Raw genomic sequence first — 22,906 nt, 5'->3', positions numbered from 1 at the left:
GGGCTTCTTTCCCTAAATTGCTTTAAATTAAAAAAAAAAGATTAGAATAAAAATAATAGCCAATAGCTTAGAGTCAGTGTCCATTAAATTATCTTCAACCTCTATGGTTTGTGTTACCCTCCTACTGTGTATCCCAAATTATTTCATTGGTTCAGATTAATGTAGGTTTTCTGTTAATAAAATTGGGTACTATGGAGTGCTGTGTCATTCAAAACTGAATGAACAAGATAAATGGACTTGATTGTATTTTAATTATTATATTTTGGGGACTGGTCTTATTTGGCCTTTGCTTAACAGGGCAGATGGTCTGTTTCTTATGTTAGGAGCATATTGTTAGCGTTTGATAACTATATAAATGTGTACAACAATACCAATGAGCCAACTTGAAATTAAGTTTTCTAAGGGCAGCTTTACTTTGTTGATTTGGAGTTCGAAAATTTGGGTTATTTTGTGATTGAATAACATTCTTGAATGCTTAATGCAGGGCTATATTTACCTTGATTAGCTCAGCAATTCACTACACATTATTTCCAAAGATGTTAATCAGTATTAAATGAAAATAGATTGAATTGCATCTGAAATTGTGAAGACTGCCTGAAAGTGTCAGTCTCTTTGGGAAATTGAAATTCTGGCATCTTAATGAATATAACCTCATTATGGAAATACTGTATAAGAAAAATGGGTTTTAGAAATACTATAAGCTAGGGATACATTTCTGAACATAATAGTTACTTTTAAATTAATTCAGTGCTAGAATTATTGATTTAATTCCAATTGGAGGAAATAACCTGTGGTATTTTTTTAGATATTATTCCTTCCAATGGATAACATTTGAAATTTAAAAATACCATCTCACTAGTTATTACCTCATTCATTTCTTCTGGACTGTTCAAACATTAAAATTTTAAATATTCTCCCTGATCAAATGGCAATGACATTGCTCAAAATTGCATCTCTCAAGTTATTTAAAGCAGGAAGAGAATTTATTTAGTGAACATATCCAACTGAATATAGCATTTCTAAGTACATGTAATTTATAAAGTATGTGTGTATATACATATTCACAAATATGTTCTTATTTTGGATATTCACGTATGAAAAGACAATGTTACATTGTTTTTATTAACCTATGTAACACATTAAAAGCAGACATTTATACTGCAAGAGAAAATCATTGACTTGCCTATAGAAAGAAACTGAAATGAAAAAGTTTCTGACCATGGGCTAATATTTATAAGTTTATGTATTTCTCTTAGTTCAGAGGAGTATTTAAAGTAAGAGGGAAATAGGGAAAGTATGTTCTCATTGAAGATTTGAGGTTTATTTATCCAAAAAGGAAGTATAAACATGCCTAGGAAGATAAAGTTCCAGTATTTTAAATATGAAGCCATTCTAAAAAATGGCTCTAGCGTTTTGGAGGTTGTAACTAACATCAAGTTTCAAACGTGAGCTCCCTTCATTACTGTCCTTGGTCCTTTAGTTAAAGTATTAAACTCTCTGAGCTTCAGTTTTTCATCTATAAAGTGAGACTAATTACAGCTGCTGTATTGTTTTTTCTTTTTTGTTGTTTTTTTTTTTCTTTTTGTAAGAGAAAGGGTGGTAGAAAGATCAAGATGTATAAAACTTAGCAGTGTACCTGATGGATGTTCTTATTATAATTACCCTTAAATGCATTCATTACGAGTCAGGGAGCTTGACTGAGTACACTGAATAATGCTGAAAAGAAAGCATGTGAGAGTGTCCAAGAAAAATTCACCAAATTCAGTTTCTATTGCCTTATTCAATAATTGAATATTAAAGATGCCAGTCATTGAACCAAAGATTAAGATACCCTGGAAGGAGGAAACAAGTCTTTTCATGAAAAGATTGCAACTAGATTGAGGAAGGTGGAAAATCCATTTTAGTTTCTGTATGTGTATGTCTACAAAGTGGAAATTATCTTTGTTAATTGTTATACCTATGACAGTTTTACTACCCTTGAGTTTAAATCAGTGACAAAGTATCAGTGTTCTTCAATAGGCATTAAAAAAGACAAAATTCTGATGTGAATTGAAATTCATTCTGTATTAAAATTGTTTTACAAAATGTTTTCCCTTACCTCTGGATTGCACAATTTCTATACTTTAGGAATAGTCAGTAGTTAGTTTTAATTTGGATTCATCTTTTAACTTGAAAGAAATTTATTGGAGGCTTTCATGTAATGAATCCAATAGTTGGGAATCATATTTCAAGGAGTGGTCACTGATTCCTTCAGTGTTTTGACGTGTACATTCATTTCTAACATGTCAGGTGGTTAATTTAAAACACTTATTGATTCTTGATTTTTGCTTGGCTGTGAGCTCGTGTATTTTAATGGAGTTGTTAATAAAATGTCAATTTTCTCCTGTTCTGTGTTCTGTATCTATTTTCTGACTACATTTGTAATCTGTCATAGGAAAAAAATGGCTAATATAATTTCTCAAGACTTGCAAACTACTTACACTTTAATGTCCATCTTATAGATTTTTGCATTAGAAAGTTCCCATGGGTTCATAATATGTAGCTTTACTTACCATTGACATCAGCCTCTTCTGGGAAATTAATCCCGTGAGTTGCTCTACTAGCAGCCACTGTGCTTTGGACAATCATTTTCAGTGTTAAAAGATTTTTAGACAGCGGTTTTGTTGCAGTGGCTGTTATTGTTTTTTTCTGTTTTGTTTTGTTTGTAGATATCCTTGAGTGCATTGTGTTTAGCTGGTTTCTGAAAACAAATTCATTGAGTTTGAAACATATGGTGGCTTAAAACAGGAAAGGAAAACAATTAAAGAAAGAACAACTCATGGTGAATGTAAATCCTTTGAAAGCTCTTAGCTACTGCTGAGAATTAAGTGAAGTTGGAGGATTTAACAGTGCTGTGTTTCACAGGTAATGTGACTTAGAGGTCTACACTTCAGAGTGCCTGAGGTCTCGAATCACCCAATCTACCAAGCCCAATACATAGACGTGGAGCTCTAGACTTTGCCAATCAGAAATTAAATTTTTAAAAATTTGAGTGAGCTCCAGTTATGGTCCTCCTCATTCTCAAGCAGTGAATTCAACTGGCTGGCTTCATGGAGAGGGAGGGTATATTATTAAGGAGAGTAATGGCCTTCCAACTCAGTGCAATAATTTAGCTGTGATAAATATTGGAGACGGAGAAGGCAATGGCAACCCACTCCAGTACTCCTGCCTGGAAAATCCCATGGACGGAGGAGACTGGGAGGCTGCAGTCCATGGGGTTGCTAAGAGTCGCACACGACTGAGCAACTTCACTTTCACTTTTCACTTTCATGCATTGGAGAAGGAAATGGCAACCCACTCCAATGTTCTTGCCTGGAGAATCCCAGGGATGGGGGAGCCTGGTGGGCTGCTGTCTATGGGGTCGCACAGAGTCGGACAGGACTGAAGCGACTTAGCAGCAGCAGCAGCAAATATTGGAGAGAGGGGGAATATTTGTGAGACTCTTTGTTTCTTCTTTAATTCTAGAAAAGAGGGAGAAAGTTCTTAATGAATTGGAAATCATTATCTCACAAACTATAGTTACTTATATACCCGAAGGTAAGAATGCCTGTGTATGGTATAAACTTTGTTTCCTGCAGACTGAGTGACTTAGAAGAATTTTGAGACAAAGTGACTTATAATCATAATGAATTATAAGAAATAGAATATTTCCATTGCTCTTCTAAGGAAAAAAAAATCAAATGAAATCTTAGGACAACATTTTTTGCCACTCTTGTGCTTTCTTTTATTGCCCATTTTTCTGAGAAAACAATCAACCACTTCAACAAAGCATCATGTGTAAATTTAAATTATTTCCCTTAAAATTGAGTTGCAATTTAATTGACTAAGTGAGCAGTATTTTTTAAGTAGCACACTGTACATAAAGTTGCAATTTTTAAAAATTGCATGAGAAAAAATAAAATGAAGCTCCCACACCAGGTGGCCAAAAGTATGTTCATCTTCCCTCTGATGAAATCCCATGAAGACTGAGTCAAAAAGTCTGAATCAGCCCTTTAAATTAGAACATAGCTATGTATGAAATATAAAATAGGTTAAGCACTAAAAATAAAATTGGATAAAACATTTTTAATTGATGGGCTTTCTCTGTTTGTATGTTTTCTATGTTTTACATTAAATAAAGATGAATATTCCATAAAGATACCAGTGCTTGCTAAAATAGGAAGCAAAAGAGCACTAAAATATTTAGGTTTAATAACCTGTTTTTTTTTTTTTAAAGAAAAACAGGACATGAAAATAATAAAAATGATGATGACCTAGCATTTAACCTGGTTCTGTGTGTCTCCTGAATATGTGTGTGACAACTCACAGTGTCTCCAGACCTTATATAAATCAGGGTGCTGCTCATGACGCCTTAGGTCTCTTGGGTAGCCATTTGTCAAATTCCTGTAAGTGATTTTAATATATTAGTCCTCAACTTTCCTTTTTTTTTTTTTTTTTTGAAGAAGCTTCTCTATGGGGATACCTAATGTAACAGAATATCAAATAGAAAAACAAAGCATGAGGCAAGTGTAAAATAACAATATTTTGGGAAGCACACTGTTACAAATTATCTGTTACAGTGTATGATATGTACATCAGTAACAGAAAGCCTAAATAGTATTTTGTGTTAAACAATTACTGTCATATAACAGTTTGTACCATTTTTTATACATACATAAACATGTATCTACATATAGATATGGGAAGATGCCCTGGAGGAAGGTATGGCAACCTACTCCATTATTCTTGCCTGGAGAATCCTCATGGACAGAGGAGCCTGGTGAGCGACAGCCCATAGTGTTGCAAAGAGTCGGACACAACTGAAGTGACTAAGCATGTGTAAATATAATTTTAGCATATAGTTCCTCTATAAATTATATATATATAAACATGTTAAAAATTGTATGATTGTTTTCTTTTTATTCAGAGGAAATTTATCATATCTCTTCTATTAATACTGCAATATCTATGAAGTCTATTGACCTCCCAACCACCTACCCATCCTCCACCCCCACAAATTTAATATACTTTTCTGGGTAGATTATTCTGCATCTAGAATTTTGAAATATCATGTAGTCAGTTGGTGAATAATTATTTCTTAACCCATCTTGATAATATGCATATATGTGCTCTTTTATATCAGCATACTGTATCTCCTCACTGTTTATTGGTCCAGCCGCTTACAAAATATGTCATTAGTTCAACTACATAATGGCCCCTGACACCTACCACACACACACACACACACACACACACACACATATATACATTCCCTCTCTTTATTATATGTCTTCCTCACCTTACTTTTTTATACTGTTGGATTTAAAAAATAATAAAAACTGAAAAGAAAGAATAAGGAAAAAGTGAGGAAATTAAGACATGCAATATGTTGAGGGCATGTTTTCTTTATACCAAAAAATTCTAGTTTCCTGGCTAAGACCTAATACTTTGGTAAATAAGGAGAAATGAATGCACATAATTAGATTATTAGGCATTTTTGTAATTTTATGCATTCAAGTATAAGTTATTCTTCATTATATCTTAACAATGTCATGTCTTCAGTACCCTTATGCACAAATATGTTATCAATAAATAACAGACAATCAAGAGGTGTCTGTGTACTGTTCAAGTTCATCGAGCTAATTCCACAGCAGAACCTAATTTAGAGTTCATTGCCTCTATCTTTATGGAATGGGCTAACTTTATCCTGATCATCTAAATGTAGTGTTTTGCATATAATATGGCTTCTCTGGTGGTTCAAATGGTAAAGAATTTGCCTTCAATGTGAGAGACCTGGGTTCGATCCCTGGGTCGGGAAGATCCCCTGGAGAAGGAAATGGCAACCCACTCCAGTATACTTGCCTTGAGAATTCCACGGACAGAGGAGCCTGGTGAGCTACAGTCCATGGGACATTTAACATATGTGATTTATTGGTTCTCTCTGGTTTGCAAATTGCTTATTTTAAATGAAAGATTTAAGAAAGGTTAATGTTTTTGAAAGTTATAACCTACTTTGTAAATATTTTGCTGTAAATATCCTCATTTCCTCTCTCTCTCTTTGTACCCTTGAGAGGACGGTACACAGAGTAGCACACTAGTGTCTCTGCATTGACTTTTGCTGAAGAATGTATTTTGACATTGTAATTTCCCTTCAGAGCTCTGGGGTATGTTAAGCTTGACTTCTCTCCATTTGTGTCATTGAAAGACTCCCACCTGCAGTCAGAGTTAAACTGTAAAGTCAGGTGTAAGCATTTTTGGCAGGTATGATTTTTTTTTCTCATGTACTTGTGAGAAAAAAAAAAAAAAAAAACAACTAAACCTAAGATTCCTTTTATCTGACTGACATTTTCAGTCCAAAAGGAGGATAAATAGTCATATGTGAAAACATTTGTTGATGCTTGTAAACGATTTGTTACTATCACAACTACTCTGAGTCTCAATCTGCCATGCCTTCTGATTCAACTTCTGATTGTTTCTCTGATGAATGTATTTCAGTAGGCAGTTTTTTGGTAAATATAACATCCATTATTTTTGTCCTTATGTGTAAGAATATATTTTCTGATCGTTTTCTAGTTTGCTTTTTAATTGGAAATCTTTTGCTTGCATGTGGTGGAAAATCTAGCCCAAATTGGCATAAGAAATAAAAATTAATTTGACATATATCTACAGAATAAGCCTTCCCTGGTGGCTGATATGGTAAGGAATCCGTCTGCAGTGCTGGAGATCCAGGTTTGATCCCTGAGTCAGGAAGATCCACTGGAGAAGGGAATGGCTACCCACTCCAGTATTTTTGCCTGGAGAAATTCCATGGACAGAGGGGCCTGGTATGCTACAATCCATGGGGTCACTAAAAGGGTCACAACTGAGCTACTAACACTTTCACTTTTCATCTACCAAATAAGGCCTTTTACTGACTTGAGACACAGTTTGAATTACATATTAATGAGGTTATCCATATTCTGGCTTTTTTCTGTAATTCTGCAGCTGTGCACACTGTGTGCCGGTCTGATACTCAGGTCGTCTTCTCACGTGGTGGCCACAAAGGAGCCAAACCTCATAACTTCACACCATGAAGTCCAGAGAAAGAGAAGGCAACTGTTCTGGTAGCTCCCCCACAAAGCAGAGGAACTGCTCTTCTGGCAGCCCCGGTGAATACTGCCTTATGGTCCATTGACTTGATCATCCCTGAACTGAAGTCTGCAGCCCAGAGTATGGAGTTTACTACCTGGTTTAAGCAATGTGGCTTTTCTGAACCTGAGGCTCAAAAAAAGCCTGGAATGATATTACACAGATTGGCTATAGGAAAGTCTAGGTACTGTTGATGAGAGTTTAATGGAGGTTAGTTATTGAGGAGGTAAGCAACAAATGTCAGCTCCAGGACTATGCATAAAAGACCATTTTACGGACAGCTTATGAAAAATGTATCAATTTTTTAAAATGTCCTATGCATTTATATTTAGTGATTTCACTTGGTAAAGTGGAAGGTAGAGGGAGGTATTAGTAATATGTATAAAAAATTGGTGAAAAAGCTAATTGGGGTCCACTACAGCCATAAGCATCACCTATAGAAAACTTTGTAAATGCAGTCAGTATGTAAGAAAAGGTAGAGTCTTTTTTTTTAATTTATTTTTTATTGAAGGATAATTGCTTTGCAGAATTTTGCTGTTTTCTGTCAAGTTTCAACATTAATCAGCCATAGGTACACATATATCCCTTCCCTTTTGAAACTCCCTCCCATCTCCCTCCCCATCCCATGCCTCTAAGTTGATACAGAGCCCTGTTTGAGTTTCCTGATCTTTTGAATTGGGCTTAATGATTGAACTATGGTTATTATCCATTAACTCTGGGAATGAAGGGTCTCTACCTGCATCTCAGAAAATTCTCTTTGACTTAAGTTTCAAACAATGGAATTCAGGCAGCCTTAAATCTAGTAACTGGATGTGGTTTTAGCATTTATTTGGTAGCTCAGAACTTGGAATGAACACTTAGATATTGATTCTGTTCTATTATCAGATTAGAGGATTTAAGTAAAGAAAATTGGGTGAATTTTTCCTGAGTGATACAATTAATAAGTGGCCGAAACAGTATTTGCACCTTGCAGTCTGTGCTCTTCATTATTGGCTACACTGGCTTTCAAACGTTGTATAGTTCTTCCTAAAAAATACTCTGGTACTTGATGCTTTGTTCATGTTTCCAGACCTGCCCACCATGGCTTATATATCTATATAAGCTGAAGCATAATATTCTAACACTTGAAATAAACCTCTCAAAACCAGAGATTCCAGTCTCTGTCTTAAGTACTTATTTGATGTTTGGCATCCAGCCACTGAATATTCATTCTCTTATTGGTTTGCGCATGTTATGTGTGTGTGTGCAAGTGTGTGTGTCTGTGTGTGTTGGGGGTGGGATTCCAAAATAGCATGGCAGGAAACAATGCTACGCTGATCTCTGTGTGAATATAAATAAGAAGGTATTTCCTCCCCCTGCTCTTACTCTGCAGACATGTGGTCATGTGACCCAGGCCCATAACATGTGCACTTTATATCTTCATGTGTGCAGGGTATTCACAGGTAATTCACCATGGTGGTAACCAAACTGAGAGTTCGACAGCACTGCTGAAAATTACTGTGATGATGTCTGGGCTGGCATCCTAAATAGCTATGCCTATGGCAAGACCTTGCTGTATAATCAGTGGCCTGGCCCCTCATCTAGGCCAAATTCTCTCCTTCTAGTTAACTGTATGAGCTACTGTAAATCCTGAAATAAATTCCTTTCTTGCTTGAGTTATTTGCTTGTCCATGTGTGCATGCTCAGTTGTGTCCAACTCTTTGTGACCCCATAGACTGTAGTCTGTCAGGCTCCTCTGTCAATGGGATTTTCCAGGCAAGAATACCAGAGTGGGTTGCTGTTTCCTCCTTCAGGGGTTCTTCATGACCCAGGGATCAACCCTGTGTCTCCTGTATCTCCCGTATTGGCAGGTAGATTCTTTCCCACTTTGCGCCTTCTGGGAAGCCCCAGTCATTTTCTAATTCTGACTGTAGAACCACTTTTTCTGCTCTTTGTTCTTCAACTTACCTTCTATTTATTTAGTCAATCTTATAAGAAAATACAAAGTAGGCACAGATACAAAAGTAGAACTTTGCATATATGAAGAGATAAAGTATAAGTAATCTTTATTTCAGAGATAGCTATGCTTAGATTATTGTCACAGCAGATGAAATGGGAAATATCAGGGCAACCAGATAGATGAGGAAAAAAGAAATAACTTTGGGAGAACTTTTAACATTGTTGTGACCTCTTGTAATCAAGAGAATTGGCAGCTTAAGGGGTACCTGGAAGTAGCAGAGAAAGAAATTGAGAGGAAAAATGATGTGTAAGAGGAGGGATGTTATTCATAGGTGGTCATTCAGTTATAAGGCAGAATTTACCTTATACAAGTATAAATTAAGTACCACCTGTATAAAGTGTACTACAAGGCATGGGATCTGACCAGACGTACACTGATGATAAAATTACTAAGTATTCTTCAGGACCCAGGACTGATATTAATAGATTTGTGTGTTACAGAAAAAGTCTCAAAAGAGTTTCTGGTGCTCTCCTTTGCAAAACAAAGATTTGAGGTACCTATAGAGTCTTTCTTCTCCAATCATCCTAGGAGATTCAGAAGGAAAACAGAATTTCAGAAGTTAATGTTAGCCTGGGAGGGCTTTTTGATCTAATTTTACTTGCCTCCCAAGCCCATGAGGAGATCCCAAATAAGGATGGCTTGCATATATCATGTTTCTCAGGAACTGGGGAGCGTTTACCCACCTATCTTGTTTGACTTTGAAGAAAGAGAAACACTGTAGGGGGAAAAAAAAAGAAAAACATGTGTTAGGTGAAGCTTTCTCTTAACCTGGTAATTATAATGAGTACCACTTTACCTCTCTGAAAAACAAACAAAATGAAAATTCAGTAAAAAGTCTGTTAAGGTACCCTAGCTAAAACCAGAACTCTTTTTAAAATGTTCTTTGCTGTTAGCTTCTGAGTTGCTCCCCCTCCCTTCAGTGTCACTACATACTTCATGGTATGTTAACCAAGTAGAATATTCCTAGAAATCAACAAGATTTGTTGAGCATTTACTATGTTTTGGAGCTTCCCCGGTGGCTCAGAGGTTAAAGCATCTGCCTACAATGCAGGAGATCTGCATTCAATCCCTGGGTCTGGAAGATCCCCTGGAGAAGGAAATGGCAACCCACTCCAGTAATCTTGCCTGGAGAATTCCATGGATGGAGGAGCCTGGTGGGCTACAGACCACAGGGTCGCAAAGAGTCAGACACGACTGAGCGACTTCACTTTACTATGTTTCAGATATTATACATTATCTCAGTATCTCTCAGTATTTAGATCCCAGCGGCATCTAAAGGTGCTTAACAAAGAACAAAGGTACAAAATCAATGAATGTTAAGTTGGTTGATGGCTTACTGTCTTAATTTGGAGAAATCATTTCAGTAAATTTTTACAGTATTAGAAATGGAGGTCCCTGGTGGCCCAGCCAGTAAAGAATCTGCCTACAATGCAGGAGATGCAGGTTTGATCCCTGGGTGGGGAAGATCCCCTGGAGATGGGAATGGCTACCCACTCCAGTATTCTTGCCTGGAGAATCCCGTGGATAGAGGAGCCTGGTGGGCTACAGACCATAGGGTTACAAAGAATCGGACATGACCGAGCAACTAAGCACAGAAATGAAGGTCAATTAGTTTGTAACTTAAGACATAGTGGGTACTAACTTAATATGCTTCACAGTTCTTGGAATTTCAAATATTCTGCAGCAAACACTTATGTATGGTTATGATTTTAACATGTTAGGTGGTGTTTACATTGCAACTGATTCTGCTTTCTATTACTGAATGAAATGCTTAATTATCCATTCATTTTTTAGGCTCCCAGATTATAATTCTATTTCTCTACATGGGTAGATAAAAGATCACTAAATATGCTAAGTAGAAATGGATTTAGTCATCTAATATTTTTTATGTGAGGAACCTTAGAATGAAAATATTAAATTATCCCATGAGTTTACTATAGTAATTATTTCAGAAAATTTCTTTCACTGGAAGCTCCATTGGGACATAAACTATTCTATTGCTGCTTTGTTCATTGCTGTATGGACCTATAGAAAGTTTTCAGTATGTCTTGGAAGAATTGAAGTGAATTCTTCTCTTAAATAGTTTGTTAATTTTCCTATTTTCAATTAGCAAGCACTTTCATCACAAGTTTTACTTAAATAACACAGCTATCTAAGAAATACTGTTTTTGTAAAATTCTTGCAGTGGATTAGATTTGTTTGAAGGAAATTAATATACTATAAACATGGACTGGATACAACAGAACAAGATAGAACATTCTTACTAAAATGTACATAAAATAAATGATATAATAATTAACTTTGGGAGTATAAATATTATTAAAATTTTTCTTGAATGCCATTTAGTTAGATTTTTTATGGCATTGACTAGAAACATAGCAGAGTTTCAGAGTTTGGCTCTGTATTGTGCAATTTAAAAAAGAGGATATGTTACATGACTGTGATAACATGGGTCATATTTTCTCCCATTCTTTCATCCAACTCAAAGGTGGCTGATAACCTTACAGTGAGAGAAAGCCATGGATTTTGAGTAGCTCTACAGGGAATCTGCTGTATAAGAGACTGACATCAATAATTTCAGCATTATGCTGTCATCTCTTAAGAAAATCATTGAACTGTGGATTTTAATTAGCATTTCACAGTTGAAGTACTGTTAAGTATGGACCTTGGCATGGACTACGATAGATTTATGATGTCGATAGAACAAGGCATCTCTTCATAAGTCATTCAAATCTTTGGCACTTGAAAGGTTGATACCATTTCAGTAAGTAAAGTGGAGAATTTGATTTATGACATTATAGTCCTTTCATTTTGGAATCTCTTTGAATCTTTATGAGCAGTTTTGAACTATCATCAGATTGAGATCATATTGAAAGTTTATATTCAGTGAATTAATATATATACCAAATATTTTAATGATTTTCCTAATGCATAAAAATCAGAAAAATTTTATAGTGGATAAATTTACATCAGCCTTTTTTTTTTTTTTCTAACACATTCAGTTTGACTCATTGTTGGAGGTCAGAGTCAGATAAAGACAAAATATTCTTATTCTTTAATATTTTTATGTGTCCATCTATATTACTGAATTTAGGAAGAAAATAAAATGTTAAAACAGTTGACATGCTGGTGTTCCCTGGGCAGTTTTCAGTAGCTCTTACAATGACCTATGAAACAGTTTCACGTACCAGCTCTATGACCCTTGACAAGGACTTCACTTAACTGAGCCAGTTTTATTATTTGTGAGTTATTGTGCTTATGTGTCCAAGATGGCTAGAACATTTGGGGTATGTAGACCTGCAAGTACTCATTATAAACAAACAAGCAAAAAAAAAAAAAAATCCTATTTCTTTGAGGAGCAGACCTGATTATGTGTACTTCTGCAGACTGGTCATCATTCCTTTGCACTCTCTTCCTGCTCCTCTTTATGCTCAGTACAGTGAAGATAGGTTTTCAGCTTGAACTGGCTGCTCCATCAGTTACATTTATATTTCTGGTATAAAAGTGTGTTTGTGTGTCTGTGCTCTGTGAAACGTCCTACCTTTCCTCTTCTTTTTCCATGTATATAATACCGAACACTTTTAAATAATAAGTTACTGGAAATATTTTTATTCTCACAAAAATACATGGCATGTTTAGGTCCATTAGAGTTGAAAAAAATCAAAAAAGGGCAAAAATATCCCAACAACAACCAACCAATCAGCACTCTTATATGTAAACTCTTTGCACATGAAAGAATTTTTTTAAAATATTTATTTAAAAGAAAAAATCTATATTGTAAATAGTCATATTTTTCTGTAAACATAATTGATGTTCGCTTTATGGTTCAGTCTTTCAAAATTAAATTTCTGTTAGTAGTGAGGTTTCCTTTGGGCACAGTTTAAGTTGTCTTTTGCAATCATGAATTCAATTTAATGAAATTTGTATCCTGAGGGCCTTCTTCCTGCTTACTCCAAAATCTGAAGACACACTAGGAATGAAACACTTCATGGAATTAAATGTATGTAAGTAGATTGGTAGACATATATCAAACCAATAAAAATTAGAGAAGTATAGATAATTATAACTGTATAAAGGAACTAAGGCTGGACCATGGAATAGAGACGGCTGCTTTAGCTAAGATAGCTAGGGAAGTCTGTGCCAAGAAGATAGTATCTGAGCTGAGATTCAAAGTATGGGAACAAAGAACTCATGTTCCAGACTGAGAAAATGACAGGTGCAAAGTTCCTGAGGTAGGAGTATGTTGGAGGATGCCAGGACAGAAGGAAGGCATATTTGATGGAAGGTAAAACGTGATGACCGGAGAAGGCAATGGCAACCCACTGCAGTACTCTTGCCTGGAAAATCCCATGGACGGAGGGGCCTAGTAGGCTGCAGTCCCTGGGGTCACGAAGTCAGACATTTACTGAGCAACTTCACTTTCACTTTTCACTTTCATGCATTGGAGAAGAAAATGGCAACCCACTCCAGTGTTCTTGCCTGGAGAATCCCAGGGACGGCGGAGCCTGGTGGCCTGCTGTCGGACTGAAGCGACTTAGCAGCAAAACGTGATGACATCAGAGAGGCAGGAGCCAGGTCCTGTAAGAACTTACGGGACAACCACAAGGACTTTAGATTTGATTGCTGTACCAAGGGGAAGTAATTGGAGGGCTTCCCATTTGTCCTTACATCCCATGGTGACATCAGTCTTTTGTCCCACAAAGAAAAGGGGGAGGAGGGATAGTAAAGGAAGCATGGTTATTTGAGACTGTGCTCATTATGTCATATTTTGGAAAGAGACATTGAATTCAAAAATTAAAATAAATGAAATTACACAGAGATCTCAAGCTAACAGAAAGGCTATAGACCAAAAATAAGATGAAGTTTATAATACTGCTAACCAATAGGACCTTGGGGGATGTTTATTTAGAGCAATAGGTTAAACATGGAAGCTCTGCCTCTCTGTCTCTTTCTCTGTGTTTGTCTCTCCCATGTTTCATTGTCTCTCTCACTCTTACATGGGCTTCCCTGGTGGCTCAGATGGTAAAGAATTTGCCTACAATGTGGGAGACCCAGGTTCTATCCCTAAGTTGGGAAGATACCCTGGAGAAGGGAATAGCAACCCATATATACAGTATTCTTGCCTGGAGAATTCCAAGGACAGAGGAGCCTGGTGGACTACAGTCCCTGGGGTCACAAAGAGTCGGACACGACAGAGCAACTAACACTTTCACTTTTCATTCTTGCATACAGGGCCTCCCTGAACTTCCTTCTTCTGTGCTTTCATGACACTTTCCTTGAATGAGCTCATCCTCACTCATGGGTTACCACTGCATTTATAATCCCTAAACTGATATATTTAACTCATTTTCCTTAGTTCCGAAATAAATATTCCAAGGGTGTTACTGTATATATTCACACTCATTCCCACCCTACCCCATCCCAGCAAAGTGTATTCTAGTATTCTTTTTTATATGACAGTCTACCAAATTACTCAGTGTTGACTAATTTCTCATCCAGGCTTTTCTATTTTTATCAGCCCTCTCCTATAAATGGTGACTATTTTTTTTAACTTTCTCTCTTTTTTTGTCTAGCCCTCAATAACTCAACTTTTCTCATAGAAACCTATCTATATCTGTAACCATCTCAATTCCTCCCCTGTGGTCTTGTAGGAAGTTGTGTCATATTTTGCCTAGACTGTTATATGCATGTGTGTGCATTTATCTTATTTCCACCTATACTGGGGAAATTGCTTTCAAAAATATGACACAATCTCTAAACCATCTACCGGATCTCAATTCCATGTAAAAATAACCACCCAAAACAGATAATGAAACAATAAAAAATAAATTTCCTTATCTCACTCTTGCTTAAAGACTTAGTTTTTATATACCAACAATGAATGGAAATATGGAGATCAATGTCATCATTTTAAAAAAAATTCTATTTCTCATACATACTCCAAAAATGAGAAAAATTACCAGTGGAACAGAAATTGAGGCAACTGACAAAATTAGAAAATACTTGCTTGGTACTAGTTAAGTCTGGATGACTCCAGTATTTTTAGGGGCATTAGTAAACCATTGGAGATGTGTACAATGTATTTATATTTAAAAGGACAAAAAGTCTAGTACAACAATAATAATACGTAGGTTCAGTTCAGTTCAGTTGCTCAGTCGTGTCCGACTCTTCGCGACCCCATGATTTGCAGCACACCAGGCCTCCCTGTCCATCACCAACTCCCAGAGTTCACTCAAACTCAAGTCCATCAAGTCGATGATGCCATACAGCCATCACATCCTCTGTCATCTCCTTCTGCTCCTGCCCCCAGTCCCTCCCAGCATCAGAGTCTTTTTCAATGAGTCAACTCTTTGCAAAGTACTGGAGTTTCAGCTTTAGCATCATTCCTTCCAAAGAACACCCAGGACTGATCTCTTTTAGAATGGACTGGTTGGATCTCCTTGCAGTCCAAGGGACTCTCAAGAGTCTTCTCCAACACCACAGTTCAAAAGCATCAATTCTTCGGTGCTCAGCTTTCTTCACAGTCCAACTCTCACATCCATACATGACCACTGGAAAAACCATAGCCTTGACTAGGCGGACCTTTGTTGGCAAAGTAATGTCTCTGCTTTTGAATACGTAGGTTAGATACCAGCATTGATTCCTTTGACTTGTTAATTAGATGATTAAAGGTGCTTAATAGTGACTTAACACCTGGAGCAACACATATATGCATTAGGAATAAGACATGCAACAGGACCTCAGTTTCTTAAGTTGCTATTGTTTTTGCCTGTTTATTTATATTTCTCTTTTAACTAGACTAGAAAAGCTGAAGTTTTTTTTCAATAATAGTGCATATGCTGCTGCTGCTAAGTCGCTTCAGTCGTGTCCGACTCTGTGCGACCCTATAGACGGCAGCCCACCAGGCTTTCCCGTCCCTGGGATTCTCGAGGCAAGAACACTGGAGTGGGTTGCCATTTCCTTCTCCAATGCATGAAAGTGTAAAGTGAAAGTGAAGTCACTCAGTCGTGTCCAACTCTTAGCAACCCCATGGACTGCAGCCCACCAGGCTCCTCCGCCCATGGGATTTTCCAGGCAAAAGTACTGGAGTGAGGTGCCATTGTCTTATCCGAATAGTACATATAGTATATATTATTTCTACTTAGATTAATATAACAATATGACTTTTTAAATATTTTTGACTAATTTGAAAAAGCAATGTCTAGATTATAAAATACATTAAGTTAATCTCATAAGTGAGTTGGATGACTCTATGTGAAATACAAGTATATAATAATTTATTAAATAGAAATAATATATAATATAATATATAATAATATAATAATTTATTAATGAATGTACATCACCCTAGAGGAAGCCTCTAGTGGCATTCTGCTGGGTTCAATTTTCAATTTTGTCCTTTAAATATTCTTGTTTATTATTTCAAAAGGGAGATTCATAGTGTAATGATAAAACTCAAAGCGGTGATGAATAATCTGGGTATAGGATTGGTATGCACTTATTTTCTCAACAGGTTGGGAAAATGAATCATTCAGGTAAAACTGAATAAGAATTAATACTAAATCTTTCACTTAGATAAAAATTGAGCTGCACACATACAGACTAATAACAGCATATTTTTTAGAGGCTTGATAATTTTAAATGACTTATTTCATTTTGTTGCTGTTACTTATCGTTATACAAGAAGGTCCCATAGTAAGCTTTGAAGCTAGCAGAAGGTTGAATTAGTTTTAGCATAATATTTTGATTGTAATAGATAAGATGAGAGTTCCTGATTGTTCCACACTGATCAAAATCTCTTTCCTTCTGGCTGTCTGCAGAATATGGGTATGTAGGTCCCCAGTATGGTAAATGATCAATATGGGAAAGGTAGTGCAAACAGCTATATCCGAGATGACTTAAGGAACTGGAAATGGCTAGTCTGGAAAGGAAACTTATAGGAAACATAACTGTCTTCGAATATTTGAATTGTAGTCATGTTGAAAAGGAATTATCTTTATACTGGGAGCTTTCTCTAGAGTGTTGAAATGATTGTACTACTATATTAGGAAGACTTCTGAACAAATAGAGCCATTCAAAAACAGGATTATCTTTCACTGATGTCAGTAAGTACCTGGTGATATTTAGACAGAGGCAAGAGAGGTGTAGAGGGATTTAAGCATGAGGGTGAGCTGGCTGCTATAGACTTGCAATCACTGTTTCAATCACTGCTTCAGTTCTCAGATTCCGTATTGGAATGGAATAAAGAACAACCTAGGCAATAAACTTGGAGATCTGAAGTCCAAATTCAATTTTCTTCAGTTCCTGACGAAATTTCAGCAGCAAGAAAAACTGTATGAATTATTTAGGCAGTTCTGATAATGAAGATAAGACCCATGTTAGTATTATCTGGAAACATTCCTTTAAGTATAAAGAAAAACACTAAGAGAATAATACATTACCTTTATTACTAGGGGCAAGTTGAAATCACTATTCAAAACTTTTCTTTTTCTGTCTGATAATCTATAGTTAACATGTTATAGCTACTTGAAAGGAACTTAGAGTGAGAGATTTATCAACTCTGTTTTATCTAGGATCAAATGTGGATCTGTGCAATCCTGTCCTCTTTCCTTTTCAGGTCTGACCTGTTTTGTACATTCTTTACATTTGAGGTTATACTGAGCTATTTTCTTAACTTATTTTTGAGCAAATGGTTTCTAAACTCAAGTTTCAGTCCTGCTTTCTTGCTAGTTCTTCTAAGTTTGTAACTTAGAAGAATGAATGAAATATATTCATTATATGTTTATGAATATATATTTTATATGAATATATACTTATATATAATGAATATTTTTTTCATAAACTCTATTCATAATTCCCCATTTTATATCCTTTTCCTTATTCTGTGTTACCTAATTTGAAAGGAACCCAATCTCTGTTGTCTCCTAGGCTAATATCACAGCTCAGTAATCTGTTATAACTGAGATTCTGTGTTCTTTACAATTTACCTTCTGTTCTCTCTTTCACCTTCTCTTACACATGATATTAACTAATTTAATCTTGTCATCTGTTCTTACTTCATTCCATTAGATAAATCCTTTTCATCAAATTATAATGAAATAACTTGGAAGACTTCACAGTAAGTGGGAAAAAAGGAAACTATCTTCTTTTCTATCCTTCTTTCACCTACTGAAGTCAGTAAACAGCAAAATGTCTAAACTCATCCTGGCATTCAAGCATAGCATAAAGTCTGAATGTTCAGTGTCCAGAATGACTTGCTCCAGGAAATCATTAAGGACCTTGGTTCCGTTCTTCTCAAGGCCCCATATTTAGAGCACTTTTTTTTTTCACAAGTGTTCTTGAACTCTATTCAAATGCTGGAAACATTCAGCCTGTGAGAAAGGGAAAGTGAGAGAAACGAGGAAAATTCAGGGCAGGCAATTTCATCTACAGCAGAAAAAGGGGATTTGCATTCATGTGCCATGACAAGACATTGGTCACATGGCCACATCTGACTGCAAGCAAGGTTGAAAAATATAGTTTCTAGATGGGTGGCCAAGGGAAAAAATTAGATTTTTGAGAACACAATTGGCTGTGTCCTTCACCGTCTATTTTTCATATGTCTTTTTATTCTCTATCTCATGCATCCCCTTGCTATGCCTTTGCTCTTCCTAGTCAATCTGTTTTGATGTGCTTTCTGACATCCAAACTCAATTTGTCCAAACAGTTTATGTAGAAACACTATTTTCTTCCATGGAGAATGTTTGATCACTCCAGCTAAAAGTAATCTACTGAACTCTCTTAGATATTTTTTTTTCTTCTGTACTTTCTTATCACTGAAACCTATATTTTATTAGTTATTTGGGTGCATGCCTTATCTCACCTACAAACTACCTGTTCAAAGATAATAGTACCATTGCTTTATTAATAATTTTCTCTCATTCCACTCAGAAGAGTGTGCTTCATGTATCATTTCTACTCAGTGTTCATGAGTAACATGGCTATTGTTTTTCTAAATTTAGGTTCAAAAAATGAAAAATAAATAAGCAAGATACATAGTGGAAATATGTAGAATAAAGGAATGCCTTGATAGGGATTATGAATTATTCAATGGATAAATGAATCTGGATTTGAACTCAAATTATATTCTTTTATTACTTTTGCATTAATGTCACAAGAGACTACAGTACAAGTTGAGATTTGAAGTTTAATTGAAGAGTAGGATTAGTCTGAACTTTGCAAATAATGGCAAAAATCCTAGGAAAAATTCATACACAAAAAATCCTAAAACTTGTTTTTACTAGAATGAATTATAATGACCTAGATAATTCATTTTTATATGTAGGAGTTTATTTATTCATTTAACAAACACTGAGTGCCTAATGATGCAACAGGCATTATTATAGGTCTGCAGATAAAACATGAAAAGGGCAGGTGCTAGCCTCACTCTTCACCTCATCATATTATAACATGATATGAAATATAATGTGATATGATACAATATGATGGAGGATGGATAAGATGGACATTGAAGACATTAATATGCATATCCTCATCTTTTTTGAATATTATCAGAACTAGTGAGCAGTAGCAGTCTTTTAGTACTCAAAAATGATTTCTATGACCAAAGAACTATTTAAGAACTATTAAAAAAAGAATTCTCAAAATGAAAATGTGAAAAAAAATAAATCACTATTCAGTTAAAATACCAAAGTCTTATAAGAATTCCTTTAGATTTTTTAAAAATTTATTTATTTTTTAATTGAAGGATAATTGCTTTACAGAATTTTGCTGTTTTTGGTCCTTGACCTTCCTTAACCTCAGATATTTTCAATATTGAGCTTCCCTGCTGGCTCAGTGGTAAAGAATCCATCTGCCAATGCAGGAGACCCAGGTTCAATCCCTGGGTAGGAAGATCCCCTGGAGAAGGAAATGACAATCCACTCCAGTATTCTTGTCTGGGAAATCCCATGCACAGGCTACAATCCATGGGGTCACAAAGAGTCAAACGTGACTTAGTGACTAAACAACAACAATAATATTTGATATTAATTTTATTATAGAATAATCATCAAATATTATGTCACTCAGCTATAAGAAAGGGCATCATAAAGTTCCATGTACATTAAGTTACGAAGATCTTAGGTTTACACATTTTATACATCTTTTCTTTAGTGCACTACTCTTTAAAGAATGAAACCCCTTATTTGGAAACAAAATATAGAATTAAATATTCACAAATTTGATACAGGCTAACCACATACACATACACACAGGTATATTACATAAATATTATTTGTACAAAATAATCTCAATTGGAGAGAAATTTCTGTGACTGATTTAGGCCTTTAAATGGTCTATTAGTCACAGGAGTAATTTGGCTTTTTAAAAAACTTTTAGAATAAACAAGGAGTTCAGTCAGTTAGGAATATATGAGGAAATTTGTGCAACATACTTTTTGCCCTAAATTCAAAATGATATGAGCCTCAGACTCATGTGTGGGGATTGTGCATATTGTCATGTGTATTTTCTCCTGTTCTTTTCTGAGCATCTGCAAATGATTTTTCAGTGGAAGTAGACTTGCAGATAAGGAAAAAAAAATACTTTTAGTGTTGATATATTTTCTTTTTTTTTTTTTAATTTCTTTTTTTTTTAATTTTATTTTATTTTTAGACTTTACATAACTGTATTAGTTTTGCCAAATATCAAAATGAATCCGCCACAGGTATACATGTGTTCCCCATCCCGAACCCCCCTCCCTCCTCCCTCCCCATTCCATCCCTCTGGGTCGTCCCAGTGCACCAGCCCCGAGCATCCAGTATCGTGCATCGAACCTGGACTGGCAACTCGTTTCATACATGATATTTTACATGTTTCAATGCCATTCTCCCAAATCTTCCCACCCTCTCCCTCTCTCACAGAGTCCATAAGACTGTTCTATACATCAGTGTCTCTTTTGCTGTCTCATACACAGGGTTATTGTTACCATCTTTCTAAATTCCATATATATGCGTTAGTATACTGTATTGGTGTTTTTCTTTCTGGCTTACTTCACTCTGTATAATAGGCTCCAGTTTCATCCACCTCATTAGAACTGATTCAAATGTATTCTTTTTTAACAATGTCTACTACTAAATCTCACATATTCTTTCATCTTTAAAGTTACAGGTACATATTTCCCAGTGGTTATCTGGGCAAAGATAAATGCCAGGACACAACAAGAGAATGGACACTTTTAGGAGACTAAATTAGATCTGATTGAAAAAGAAAATCTATTTGTAAATTCTCAAGCATGGAATTTGCAGTGCCTACGAACTGTCTTTTCTCAGAAGGCAGAGCCTGGCTGTCCTGATTTAGTAAGTAGAAAAACTCATCAAAAGATAAGTGCAGGCTCTCCTCCTTTTGTACCTTTTATTCCTCTCCTTATCTTTGGAACAGCCAATCCACACTCATCTCTGTTGCTGGAAACTATAGATGTATAGACTGATGTGGCAATGAGCTGTAGTAGAAATGCACTGGTAGATTCCAGCAGTACACATTAAAGTAAATCCATTACCTGCTTACAATTTGTAAAACACTCTCTTGTTCTGGAAGAATAGGAAGCATAGAGTTTATATATATTGTGGCTGTAGGTAGAATGGCATTAATCTGACTGAATAGTTTTAATTCTGTATAAGTCAGAGTAGGCAAGACTATCCTTGTCATAGGTATACCTATACCTATGGCTGATACATTTTGAGGTTTGATACATTTTAGAAAACAACAAAATTCTGTAAAGAATTATCCTTTGATTAAAAATTAAATAATTTTTTTAATAAAAAGACTATCTTTGTCTATGTAATAAAAATACTTTTTCAATGATTTTTTCCAAAAGTAAGAAATAGATATGCAAGGTCTGCATACAAAGGTTACATACAAAGGTCTGCACACAAAACTTACCTTGATACCTCTTATACTCTAGTATTTGCTATGAACCTAAGATCTCAATCTAGCAAAGACCAATCAGTGGGAAGAGAGCCAGGTTCATTTTATGCAACTTTGTTCCATTACATTATGGACCAGCTCCAGCTGGAGTGATTAGGAAGAAATATGCCTAAATAATGAACACACACCTTTGGTTTTAAAAGTGAACAAGTTTTAGCTATGCTGGAGAAATATGAACAATTAGCACATGATAATTAATACAATGAAAAGAAATCCTACAGAATAAGGAAAGTGCCAAATTGTCAAGTATTTAAATTGTGGGCATGATTCATAAACTGTGGTTTTATAAACTATGAATGGTGAGGCCATGACAATGATTAAGGAAACTTCTTTCTTTTTTCAAGTTTTCAGACCAAAATATGTATGGATACACAGGATGTTTGTGTGACAAAAACTGTGCTGAAATCCTTCCTGTTATACATTTTCCCATCTTTCAATTCAAGTCTTGAGATGTTTGTTTCTTGATATTTTTATTTTGCCAAGCATTGGGTATCTTTATTTCATATGCTTTGCTACTGTGGAAGCATTTAATAATAATTTAAATAATGCCATTTTTTTCCCCCTGACTTGAGTGTATCTTAAATAGATCCTTTGTGAGTGAATACCTGAGGAGGAGTTTTCTTTGTTCCCTTTGTGCAGTCCTGTTTCTCTGGTACCTACCATGGTGGAAAAGGCATTGTGAGCACACACGTTTATTCACAACAGAGTACAAGGATGAGCACTGGTGTAACTTCGGAAATCAAGGGTCTTCTAAGTCTGTATTGTTTCAGTAACAGCTTCATGATAAAAAGAATTTGT

The 22,906-nt window shown here is 35.6% G+C and overlaps 1 protein-coding gene and 1 long non-coding RNA gene across 2 annotated transcripts in view; both read left to right on the top strand.

Annotated features, from left to right (window-relative positions):
• The window catches only part of LOC129621290 (uncharacterized), a 48,976-nt gene extending 41,800 nt beyond the window's left edge, over positions 1-7,176 (top strand). The window contains exons 3-4 of the long non-coding RNA XR_008699183.1: positions 6,688-6,842; positions 7,003-7,176. This is a non-coding gene — a long non-coding RNA (uncharacterized LOC129621290). The remainder of the gene's footprint in view (positions 1-6,687; positions 6,843-7,002) is intronic.
• MDGA2 (MAM domain containing glycosylphosphatidylinositol anchor 2) overlaps positions 1-22,906 on the top strand; it is a 919,168-nt gene that overhangs the window by 157,595 nt on the left and 738,667 nt on the right. The window lies entirely within an intron of this gene.

The sequence above is a fragment of the Bubalus kerabau genome, chromosome 10 (assembly GCF_029407905.1).
Source record: "Bubalus kerabau isolate K-KA32 ecotype Philippines breed swamp buffalo chromosome 10, PCC_UOA_SB_1v2, whole genome shotgun sequence".
Classification (NCBI taxonomy): domain Eukaryota; kingdom Metazoa; phylum Chordata; class Mammalia; order Artiodactyla; family Bovidae; genus Bubalus; species Bubalus kerabau.
This window is presented reverse-complemented; position numbering and strand designations above follow the sequence as displayed.